The 12,841-nt window shown below is 41.0% G+C and overlaps 1 long non-coding RNA gene across 1 annotated transcript; it reads left to right on the forward strand.

The window, feature by feature from the left end:
- Positions 1–738: 738 nt before the first annotated feature.
- On the forward strand, positions 739–3,334 carry LOC121091113. The gene is made up of 3 exons (XR_005828827.1): positions 739–832; positions 1,147–1,214; positions 3,106–3,334. It is a non-coding gene; the product is annotated as an uncharacterized LOC121091113 (long non-coding RNA).
- Positions 3,335–12,841: the final 9,507 nt, after the last annotated feature.

Consider the following 12,841-nt stretch of genomic DNA (forward strand, 5'->3'; position numbering starts at 1 on the left):
GAAAAGTAAACCAATTGCTGTGAAAAGCTCCATCACTTTTCCTCATCAGAGGAACAAGAACTGAATTTCTAACATGGCCTCCAAGGAGGGAGTGAGGTTAGAAGGCACCAGCCCCACTCTGTTCTCAGAAGGAGAGAAGCTGAGTCTTGAAGAGAGCACTCCTGTCTCTCCCTGTCAGCAAACGCTGTAATGGGCTGCTCTGCCTCTTGGGAAACTCACATGTGTGTGATAGGTCCTGTAAAGGAATGTAGGAGGACTCAGGGGAAGGCATCTCCCAGAGAGTGAAAACAGCTATGGCTGTTCAAGATGTTCCCCCATGTCCACCTGTCCTCCTTTTCTCTCTCCCAGAGCCTGATACAACGTGCCTCCTTCACAGCAGCATTCACAAGGACGCCCCTGGTAATGATGCAGCCTGGCTGGCTGTCTCCCACAGCATTTTCCTTTTCTCATTCCCATGCAGCATAACAGCTTCCCGTGAGAAGCTCCTCGTGGTAATGGCTTGTCTTCAGTGCCCTTCTGATGCTCTGAGTGGTTTGAGTCAGCTCACCCTGAACTGTCAGTCCAGAGCAACTCTGCTGAAGGTAATGGAAATTTACTGCAGTGTATTCAGTGGAGTTACTCCAGGCTCACACCATGGAAGTGGGAGCACAATTGACCCTCTTGTTCTGCATCTCTTGGCTCAGAGGGCTTAATTAGACTGAACAATTTTTAAAAAAATTGAGTGACGAGAGGGAAGTTATTTGGCACTTAAAAAGCAGCAAAAGATTTGAACCAGGTATGTGGTAGAAGACAAGAAGCAAAGGCCAGAATAAGAAGAATTATATTCACAATGGTAAGGAAATACGAATTTTATCTAGAAGCATTGTTTACATAATTTGTAACCTAACTTAGAACATGAAAGACTGTTCAGTTTTTCAGTGCCCTGGATGGACACAGTACTCCAGGCCAGCTCTAACTTCTAAGGATGCAAGCACTTTCCCGGACTTAATGGAACCATTTGTTCCTGAAAACATATCACAGTACTGACCTACGTCAGCTTTTTCTTAACCTGGTTCAATATTTCTTTTGCCTTTGGGGGAGCATCTACTCAATGCCTGTTTCCATTTCCTTTAAGATTAAAGACCAGAATTTTTGTTTTCTTCACAGAATTAAAGACAGTGATTTACAGTTAACAACGTAGAAGAGACTTGAGAAGTCACCCAGTCCACCTTAAGGTATGTATCCTGTATGCTGTCCTGCTAGCGAAGGACTCCAGCATCTCCAGTTTTTGAGGTTTCTGTAAACTATACCCACCTGACCTGTACCCAGGCACATCAGTGAGCTGGGAGATCGCTGCAAAGAGTTTCCTCTTTTCCCCTCCTCCCCTGCACAGGCTGTGTTACTCGCTGCTCTCTGGAAGGTTCCCAGAGCAGAGAAGTCCCAGGGAAGATGACCTCTGTATTATGTGATGAGCACAATGGGAGTGATGTTGAGTACAGCTCTGCGCTTGAGAAGCAGTAAATATCAGCTGTTGCAATGGCTGCTATTTTATTGACACCTAAATTAAATTAGAGATGCACATTTTTCATGTAATTGAAAATATGTTAATGCACAATGCACATTGACAGCTCCTCTAGTCCTCAGCTCAATAAACTGTTGCTTTTTCTACACTGAAATGCCAATTCCTCTTAGAGCACTAAAGAAAATCTGCCAAAATTCTGAGCAGTAGTTTATCATTCAAATCCTGTTTTTTCTGCTGTGAAGGAAGAAACAAATACATGAGATTTCGACTATGATAAAAAGTGCTTTCCAATCAATATGCTGTAATAATAGTTGGTGTGTGTGGGGGGGTTGTTTTATTTTGTTTAGGACAAAGGAAGTTTTTTTCAGAATATACTTGGGAATACAAAAGCATGTTTCAAGTTCAGGTCACAGTTTGACACACACTTTCTGATGCTCAATTTGAGGCTTTCTTAATCTACAAGAAAAAAACCAAGCCTCCTAAATTAGGAATCATAACTGTAAACTAAATGAGGTGCATAAACAGCACAAGGAATTGGTCTATTGGGACAGTGGTACTCCTGCATCCAGATACACGAATCATAATCACTTGCTTGCAACAAATTACTCTGCATTTTAGAGCTCTTCCCTTGGAATTGCCATTTCCAATTGTCTTCCAGAGCATGAGTGGTAAATAGTAGCAGTCATTTGTGCGTAAGCTGGGAAAATCAAAAGAATTAGCCAGGCTCCAGTACTGCTCCTTATGGCCCAGTGAACTCTCATTGAATCTCTTAATCCTTAATAAGCATTTGGCCTTAATTGCTGATTTTATCTTAACCTAGTACTTACGCCATAATTGATGAACATTGTTTGCAGTGGAGTTTTATAGCCCTTCAATACAGATGGAAAGCCTTGCTTCAGTGCTTGTGCAATTGGATCTTCTACTTATCACACGTCGCATGGTGGTGCCTGGCACCATCTAGTGCTGAGATGCCAGGCTGTGGCACCACGCTGGACACTAAGATGTCATACCATCTCTCTAGGATGTGGCTGTTGCCTGTTAAGACCAGCTCTCATCAGCTGGAGTAGAAAAATCTTCTCAAAACTTACGGTCAAACTGCCTTGGGTACAGTACTCAGTAAAATAGGGCTTTGGGGAGGGGGCTAGGCAAATTTCAACTTAAGCTTGACAAGCAAGTGGTTTAATCTGTAAAATACAGAATATACTCGACTCTGTCGTTCCCTGGGACTTAGCAGTGATCTTACAGGACTGGTTCTAGAGACAACATCGGGAAGAGCAGGTAGAGAAGAGCTGTTCTCTGAGATCACGGGATCTCTGCCTCCCCAGCCTGCATTCTCATGTCCCACTTCATTTATGTTCATATTATTTGGTAGGTGGTAGATGGTTTCATGAAAAATTGATTCTAATACATAATCCTATGTTCAGCAGAAAGAAAAAAAAGTATATTAGGTCATAAACCAGAGTGTATATACCCACTTAAATTGCAGCATTTAAAATTAAGCATTGATAAAATTTCAGGTAAAGGAGCTTTGCATGTTACCAGCTGAATGCAGCATGCTCAAATATTAGAGATGTTAATTGACAGAAGTTCTTTAATGGTTTAAGCAATTTCAGTGCCAAGAAGAGGAAGGCTAATGGGTGAAGTGGCATTTCCCCACCAGTCCCACTGTCTGCCAGGGGGGACATGACAGAGAAGAGGCACCACTCTGCACCCCACCAGCCCTGAGCTCTGAGCCTGACTGCCAAACCATCCAGCCCCTGAGCAGCAGAGTCCTCAGCACCTGATGAGTTTAGACTTGTGACTTTGACAGGAGTTTTGGGATATTTGATGTTAAAATAAAAAAGTCAGTTCACATCTGTGAATCCAGTGCATAACTAGGACAGAATGAGATTCTGTTATGTGAACCTTTGCATATTATGGCAAATTGTTGGGGTTTTTGATGTATAGAGCAGAAGATTCCCTGGTGAAGCTGGGGATGCTTAAATGCCTTAAAATCTTGGCCTCAAGCTATTATTAAATTCAGCACAGGGAACAACAAACATAAACCTGCCACCATCCCAACCACTTCATAAATCAATTATTTTAGCAGCACTCATATTATCAAATTAATCTTTTAAAAAAGATGTTTCATGACAGTCGGTTTGAAACCAACACCCATTTATCAGAAAGTATCTCAATATAATAGAATGTACCAGACAAAAGGGTTTTTTTTGAATAAGGCTTGCTTAAATAATGGAGAATTGTCTACAATCTTTTTGAACCTCATATGAAAGAGTTAAATTAGGTCTACTGTAACAAGCATAATTTTGCAGATGGAGGCTTTATTAGAAGGCAATTCCAGCAACCATTGATGAAGAACAGCTTCATTGTCCTGGGGACAGTAAAAATACAGAGTACCTGCCCTTGGAATATATAAATTTACATATTGTTACCTTAATCACCTGGGGCAAGTGAGGTAATACATACTTTTTTGATACATTTTCTTGAAACTTTAAGGCCACGGTCTGAAACTTGTATCATCCTAGACTCTCTCTACTTCCTACAAATAGATCCTGTAACAACTGGCAACACACGGATATAGTTGTGTGTGACTCCCAGAACAATCACATACCCTCCTGGAGGCAATGGCTGTATTTGTGTTGCCTAAAAAATTTTTATTAAAACACAGTTTTTTTTAAGATGCTCCAAGAACTTCATTGGCTGTAGTAGGGCCTTTGAAATCTGGCACAGCAATACCCCCTCAAGCTAGAGAAGTCTTTTCTTTGTCCCATGAAATCTCATTTATATTTAGCAGAGTTAAATTTAAATTATTATTTTCCTTCTTTGCTTGTGTTCCTCAGCAACAAAACAAAACAGTAATTGAATGTGAATGTTTTGCAAAACCACAACCACACTGTAAGACAAAAGAACCACAACACCGCTATATTAAAATACTTGTCTTCACTCTTGCTGAGCCACAGCTTCTTCTTCACAGTGCATGTAACCCTTTCCCTCTGGAAGCTGGGAATCTCAAAAAGCTGTCTACACCTCCTCAGGGCCATAGCTACACCCATCTCCAAGGGCAATCTTTTTCCTACCTGCTCTGGGCTCTTTGCAGCATTTACAAACAGCTCTCCTCCTCCTGCACTGGGCACTGGGTGACATTCTCCTCTGCAAGCTTCCCAAGCATGTGAGGGAGCACGTAGAGTTTCTACAACCCCTGTTTTGAGGTGCAGCTTTTAATTTACTCTGTCAAGTGAAATCTAAATCCCACCCTTGGGGCCTGCTCCAGCTGGGCACTGCAGTGTGCCCCAGACTGCCTGCTTCAACAACTGCAACACAGACCTGGCTGCAACTCAGCCCTTTCCAAGCTCCTCTCTTTCCAAGGAAATCTGCAGCAATGCTTTCACATTTATGCATCCACTCCAGCCCTAGGGGAAGAAGGGCACTCTTCTCTCTCGGCACCTGCTCTATGTATGCCCAGCCCAGTTTGCACCTCCTGGGAGTGGCTCTGGGAGGAGGTGAACAGAGCAGCCACCCTCAGCTGTCAGCGTCAGCTTCTCTCTGAAGCTCAGGCATAAAGCCATTTCCAGTACAAAATTCACTCTTTATTTCCCACACAGACAACTCCCTGCAAACGGGGAGTCTAAATCAGTGCTGTGCCTTTTCAATAATTATTCACAATAACCTAAAGGAGTTCCTGCCAGCATCTGTGTTCTTTATCTTTGCTGCAAATGTCATTTGATATTAAAGGAATTTCACAAGCACCTCAGAGCTGCATACATAGCTGTGACTGCTCCCATTAAAAAAGAAAACATACTATGTGGAAATGCTATTTAGAGAAAGCACCTTTTTTCAAAATGCCAAACTCTGCACTGAACCTCCCCAGCTGCTTCTCAGGAACAGATGTGCTTCCTGCTCCCAGCCTGGGTAGGGGCCTCAAGCCAATCGCTGTTCCCTGGATACAGGTGCACTCTTCCGACAGGGTTTTTTTCAAGAAGTGCTGCTATTTGATGAGTCAATCCCAGATGTTCCTTGGCTAGTTTTTGTAATGCTACGTGTTACGAGATTGATTCTATAAAGTCACTCCAAATTACTTACACTCAGAAAGACTTACAAACCTCAGATGTCCATAAATAAATTTGATACCATTTCAGCTATATATATTTTGAAAAGTAATGATCCTATTGTGGCTTCTTTTCCAGCTGTTCTAAATGTCAGCTTTATCCTTAAGAGAGAAAAGCAAACATTTTCCTTAGAAATCAACATGCCTTAACTGTCTTCTGCAGCCAAAGTTACATTTTATTTCAGTGATGGGAAAGATGCGGCCAAGATGATTATGAATCAAAATCGGAACTAAGTGGTTCTGTGTCTCCTTGTGCACCTCTGCCAAGATTCCTCACCTTGACCCACGTATCACAATCCATTTAGTCTTTCTTCCGGCCCCCTGCTTCTGTTTTCTTTCCAGCTTTCCCTTCCACTTCCTTTTTTTTTTTTCCTCCCCTATGTATTTAATTGGGTTTGCATAGCCTTAATTCCTCCTGCCTGTTGCCCTCCATCCCTAGAAAATGATACCTCACTGAGCAGATCTACCCGAGGGTGCACTCAGAAGAGAAGCCTGAACTGACAGGCTGCCTGTCTGACCTCATATGCAGTTGTTCCCCTTCTTGTTGTTACTCCAAGGATAAAAGATGCGTTTGATGCACGATAGGAATACCTATACAATTGTGCAAACACAGCAAACTAATGAAAAATAAGGAAGAAATAAGCAGCAGCACAGAATTTGACTAGCTAATACACACTGCCTTATTGCACACCTGTAATGTGCATGTATATGTCCCAGTATATGTGTGCATGGATGTGAGCTTCTATAGCTTTTTTCACTTTTATGCTTCCTCACAAACAGTAGCAGTCTGTTCCTCCACACTTTCTCTGGAAAAATACAAGGGAAGTTGCACCTGAGCCTTCTGAAAGTGGTGGAAGAATGGGAGCCATTTGTGATTTTGACAAGACGGATTATTTTACCCTTAGAAGACAAGAAGTCTCTTCCAAGACAGGTGTTGTTAATAAATCTCAAAACACTGTTTAATCGATCGTATTGTTGTAATGAGTTTTGATAACATCTCAAATGAAGAAAGAGTTGCCAGGAAAGTATACAATTAATCTAACTCAGCATCAGATGGTAATGAGTAAAAGCAAACTGATATAAACAGAAGTATGCCCATGATATATCATTATACGTCACTATTTCTTCATCTTTATGCTTTGCTGTTTTGCTTTAAGGGGAGGAAATGTCTTGCCTTTTTGCTAAGTGCTGTAAATAAGTGTTAATAGTAATTTGGATATATATTTACAGTGTTGATTTTGAGATAGACTGCTGCTGGGTTTAATTAAAATACATAATTTACCTGTGCCCCAACTTAACAAAGGTCTGTGTAAACAAACCATAAAAGTCATTGCTTTCAAATGTGAAGAAAAACCAGTCAGACAACAGTAATCAAAATATCAGTAGCTGCTCAACCTAGAAATGATAAACAACGGGTTTCAAAAAAACATGTTTCTGTGATACATGTTTTTCTCAAGCTGACAGCAATCCAGTCTGTGACGGCATGGTAGTGTAACCCACCCTAAAAAGGTCACAGAAGAAGTATGCTCCAAAATGACTACTCGTGCATACTCATAAAATGCACTGAAATTGAAATTAACTATTTTTACTAACTGCTATTCTTGCAAATTAGCAACCACAATGCTTGATATGCTCGGTCTAAGATAAGTAGGTGGTAGCCACTTTGCAAGATAACTGTACTTCACGCATCCATCTCATCCACTAGCTAAAACAATCATATTGGGGGAAAAAAAACCCACTCCACCATTCCCCTGCTAAAGTGCTACTTTGATATTAATAGCTTGCTACTCTAACTGTAGTCTTACAAATCTACACGGAAATGTTAGTAGGCTTTGCTGCTCACTTTGACAGTTGCTCAGCTTACCAACAGATGGAGTATGGTAATCAGTTTTTAAAGTATATGCTAAAAGTCTTGGCCAATTTAACTTCTGTATTCAGAACATTTGCACAAAACCCAAATTTGTAATACATGCAAAAAAAAAACCAACCAAAAAACCGAAAAGCTTCTACTGCCATTGGAAGGGAACAGTATCTTAGAATATTTAATTATATACTTTTAAAATAACTAATTTTCTGTAATGCTGAATAGATTATTACATCAGCATGTTCTCTTATGCAGTATTCACTGTTCTATATCTAATTATATATAAAATTTTTAACTGTACGGTTGTATTTCCACTATTTAAAAAGAGGAAAAAGACTCTGGAGTGAGTCAGAGCAACACTCCAGCCAAGAAACACAAAATGAAGTCCCAGAAGGCAATTCAGCCCAGGAATACTTTCTTAAGGCTTATCTTATTAACAGAAGAATTAATTTAGGCAAATGAATAGTTCTAGATCTTTGGCCATTGCTGGACCTGATATACTGCAGTCAGAGCAGATGGAAACAGATGTCAGCCTCACCAAGATGGCCCTGGGGGGAGGCTCTTCAACACCACCCCCAGCACCATCCGCCTCCTCTTGCAGCCCCACTCTGCAGAAGCCCCCACCACCCCTGCTGGGTGAGTGATCAGCTCTTCCCCAGGCTCAGAATCCCAGATCTCATTCTCCTATGTACTTCACTGAAATTACTTTAATCAAAATCCTTGTGATCTTCCTGGCCAAACCAGTTACCTGTACTCTAAATTGGCCTTAATTGCCCCATTCAGCCTCACCCAGGACACAACCCACATCTTCCCCAGGGGCTGGGACCTCCATTTAAGCCATTTCAGATGAGAACTGGGTACCTATTCTGCTTGGCCAGTGCTACAGGCATATCTCAGAACTTGCTGCTAGCTCTGTCACCTGAATGATCAGTAACTGTATTCTGGGTCTCCTTCTTGCCTGGGACTGCCAAAGGAGGTGGCTGCTCTGCTCTGTTCAGATACTGCGCTTTGCTGGTTAGAGTTGCTCTCGACTCAACTTCCTTTTTGCTGCTCCCTGACAACTTACCCCTTATTGTCATTGTTGGATACAACTTTTTTGTATGCTGGTAACTCACAGATGCATTTTTTTTTCTATTGGGATCTGTTTTCTTCTGCCTGAACTCAAATGTAAGTCTCTGACTGTTCTTCCTGAATGTCTAATTATTATATTTTATAGAGTACTTTTTCTCTTATTTTTGAGTTAACTTATGCACAAAAAATAAACCAATGCATCTAAGTTTATCTTTCATTTAAAAATCTGCTTCAGTTTCTGAAGGGATCAAAATACTTGACTAGAACAACAACTCAGGCTTTTTTCTTGCTTTAACTGATGAAAATGTCATGCAATAATAATACAGAGCACTAGTTCTAAAAATACCACGTGGGGCTCTTAAACTCTCCAACCTCGCTGCAGAGGAAAAAAAGGGAAATAAATAATCAGCAATTCCTTTATGAAGTAAAATGTTTGAAGGGAGGAAGAAAATCTAATGTATGTTATGCATTTCATCAACAGAACCATCCTACTTAGTGAAACCAACCAAAGAGAATGTCTGTGACTTGCCTGTAAATGCTGTGGAAGACTATGATGCCTGAGCAGCGCTCTGCATGCGATGTGGAAGGCTGTGCCAGGCAACAGCCTGGGGAATTTCAGGTACTTGTAAGTCAGCATGCATATTCTTGAAAGTCAGTAGGCCTTTTAGGAACTTCACTGCCTATCTGTTCATCACTCTGTGTCCCAGATCCAGACAAGGAAATGATGAAATGCTTCCCACTCGACCTGTCTAGTCTTAGAGCATCCAGTAGCATTTGATTTCTCAGATACCCCTTTTACCACTGTATGTGTTTTTCCAGTGCATGATCGTTCCCTAGCACAGTATGCCCCTCAGCTGAGGGAGATTTCTACTTCCAAAATACTTTAAATGTTTTCTGCTCACCACAATACCAACTAATAGACCAGGAAAGAAGATGCATTTTCAGGTTATTTGCATTCAGGCCTTGATTATGAAATGCAGGGCACACAAAAAGAATATGTTGTTCCAGGCTGTAACGGTACATAGATTAAAATAGCAGTTTCTTAGCTTATGAGGTTACTTTGGGTGTTTTCTTTATTTATAAGGGCTCACATGCTGCAACTTGCACTTCTCTACAGTTACCACTAGTTCTAACCATTCTTACTTGGAAAATATTAACACCTTCCAGAATTACTATAATTTCATATTATCAAATATCTCCATATTTTTATGACATCCTAGTAGTGCTAACTGAAAATTAATTCCATTAAATCAATTAATTTTTCTTCTCTGTGACTTATAAAAAACGCCCATAACTACTGGCTGCAATACTTTTTGTTGATTATCTTAATGAATATGCTCTAAGAGTTTGCTACTTTATTCCTATTCTTTTATTAAATAACATTAGTATACATTAATATTAGCAGCAGCAGACAATTGGTCTACAGAACCTCAGCAAATGGCAACCCTTGCCTGAGGAGAGACTCCAGGATAAGTTCTGAATCTTAAGTGAAAGTAACCTCTCCCTGCGGTTCCCCTCTCCCCTCCAGACTTCACAGCTTGGCAAGGAAAAGCTGTTCCAAACTGGGACTCTGATTGCTGCAGCATTTATCAAGAGCCACACTGGCCACTGCAGAAGCACCACTGAGGACTGCGTGTTTCAGCACCTTGTTACACAATCTGCCAGTCATTGCTGATTTTCTTTATGCTTCATTGTTTCTTCCAGGCTCTCTGCTCCTTAGAACACCTTATTTATCCCCAAGAGAACCATGTCCCAGAGGTGGGACATGCAGAGGCACAGAGGGACCCTTTGCCTCACATACCCTCTAAGTGGTTTAGGTTAGGAACACGGTTTGAATCTCAGCCCTCTATTTAGCAGTCCCTGAGGAGCTGCTCATCTACTGATTTACACAACATCTTTCTAAATTCACTTATATTTTTGACCTCCACAATACACCTGTGTGATGCACAATTAAATTGTGCAGCGTGCCCAAATATATGTCCTTTTCTTTAATCCTGCTGCCTAGTAATTTCACCCAGTGCCTGTTTGCTCTACTGGCAAAAGAGACACTAAATAATCTTTCTTATTCATTTCCTCCATACCATCCATCATCACGCATATCATTATCACAGTACTCCTTCCTGTCCTCCTTTCAAAACTCCCTTGCCATCTCCCCGAACAAGAGCCATCCCACACCTTTGATTACATTCCGGTTCCATTCTGTAACCTTTTTATAACTTTGACTGGAAATGCAGTGTTCAAAATGCAGAAGAGCAGTGAAAATTCATACCCTGACAGTATCTTCCACTTCATTCTTAATTTACATCTTACCAATTCCCAGCATTTACTTCGCTTTTCCCCACCCCATGGGTATTTTTTAAATACCTATGGGGATAAAGGAGAAGCTATCAGAGAGCACCAAGGGCCTACTGTGTATGTGGCATTGCGATAATTTTCTTTCTCCTGTACACATTACTTGACATTTATCAAAAGTGAATTCCACTGCTGTTCAATTTACTCAGTTACACAGTGTCATGAAATTCAGTAACCCCTTCTAGTCAGTGGCACTTTTGATTATCATGAAAAAATGATACATAACTTCAACAAATTACATTATCTTGTTACTCATTTTTTCCCCCTCAGCTCACTTATGCATATGTGGATAAAGACAGGTCACAAATGGTCATGTCACTAGTAAAGAAGCTACCTTCTCCAGTCTTCCTAGCTTTTTCCTCATTGCTAATCCATAAGCAAACTTTTCCTCTTACTTTATAGCTTCATAGTTTAAGAACGTTTGGCAAGGGCTTTTCTTAAAAATTCAAATGCATTATTATGATCAAATCAACCACAAGCATTTTCTTTTTGACACCTTCAGAAATCTCTCACAAGATTTAGAGAACTGACCTTCTTCTGAAAGGGCAGTGCTGCCTGTCTCCAAATGCACCATCTGTATCTGCTGTTCGCCTTCATCAACCTGCTGGGTGAGGCTTCTCTTCTGTAGTTCTTCACGTCGCTCCCGGAGGAGATCAGTTAAGCCACTGTCCTGGCCACCCAGCTGGAACTGCTGCCAGCAGTTAAGTAATATGTCCAAGTTCCTTTAAAATCTTGTGTTCTGGTCCTGAGTATCTCATCAGTTGCTCCAACACTTAAACTCCAATGACATTTCCAGTTTCTCTGACATACAACCCCCCCAAGAAAAAGCTCTGCTCTGAGAAGAATCTCCTGCAGCAAACAGAAATGCATTGCCTTTTCTGTTACAGCCTTATTTCTCCTTGATAACTTCTTTTTACACTTTTGCCAAAGCTGGTAAGATGGCAGGTGATCAGATGTGTAATTCTAATGCATGTGAATGTTTTTGTATGCTTTCAGTGACTTTCCTTCAAGATCCTTCTGGTTGTACACAGTAGTTCTACATTTAACTTGGCAGATTTGTGTTTCTATTTTCTTTGTTGGGACACAACCTCTGATACCTAGGAACGTGGCTTTTAACATTAAATAGCCTCTCCAGCTCTGTTAAAGTACACTGTTATTTCTGAGATCTTCTAGTGTTTTGAGTGACCTGCCCCTGCTTAAGAGTTTTTAATACTCTGCCTTGAAACAGCTTCCATCTGACATTCCCTTAAATGCTTTTGACAAACATCTTTGTTTTGCACAGCTCCTCTTTCCAAAGTTAAATGCTACTATTGCATATTTTTTACTTTTTCTTTTTTTAATTTCTACAAGGATGCTAAATTTGCATACCTTATGGCTACTCTTACAGAGACAGCTCTTCAACAGAAAGTTCTGGAAGCATGTAAGGTTTTGATACAACCCCAAACAAATTTTCTTCTTTCTGTCCTTCAGTTTTTCCAAGATAGGTATGGTGTTTAAAACTTAGTTCTTGTGCTTGCATTGTGTTTCATGATGACAGCTATGCAGCATGACAACCGATCTTCCGTTAATGCTGCACCATGGTGAGGTCAAGAGCCAGAGAAGCCAAAACAAACCATTCTCAAGGACTAGCCAAGATCCCTGTCAGAGGCTGAGCTGAAGATGCCAAGAGGCACATTATTCCAACACACCATGGAAGATTACAGTCAGAAGCTCAGGAAGAAGAAGCAGCAATACAGCCTTTCCAATCAGGAAAATAAATAGACTAGGACTGGATCATGTGGACTGGAACTTGGCTGAAATTAAATGGCCAATTAATTGGAAAAAGGAAAACTGCCTGGTGTTGCCTCACCACCCAGATATGCAATCACAAAAAATGTGCAGGGGCCAGCTCTCACCCAGGCTCACACAGCTCCCTGTTGCTGGCGGGGGATTGTTTGCTGCCAGCCAT

Source organism: Falco naumanni, chromosome 7 (assembly GCF_017639655.2).
Source record: "Falco naumanni isolate bFalNau1 chromosome 7, bFalNau1.pat, whole genome shotgun sequence".
Classification (NCBI taxonomy): Eukaryota; Metazoa; Chordata; class Aves; order Falconiformes; family Falconidae; genus Falco; species Falco naumanni.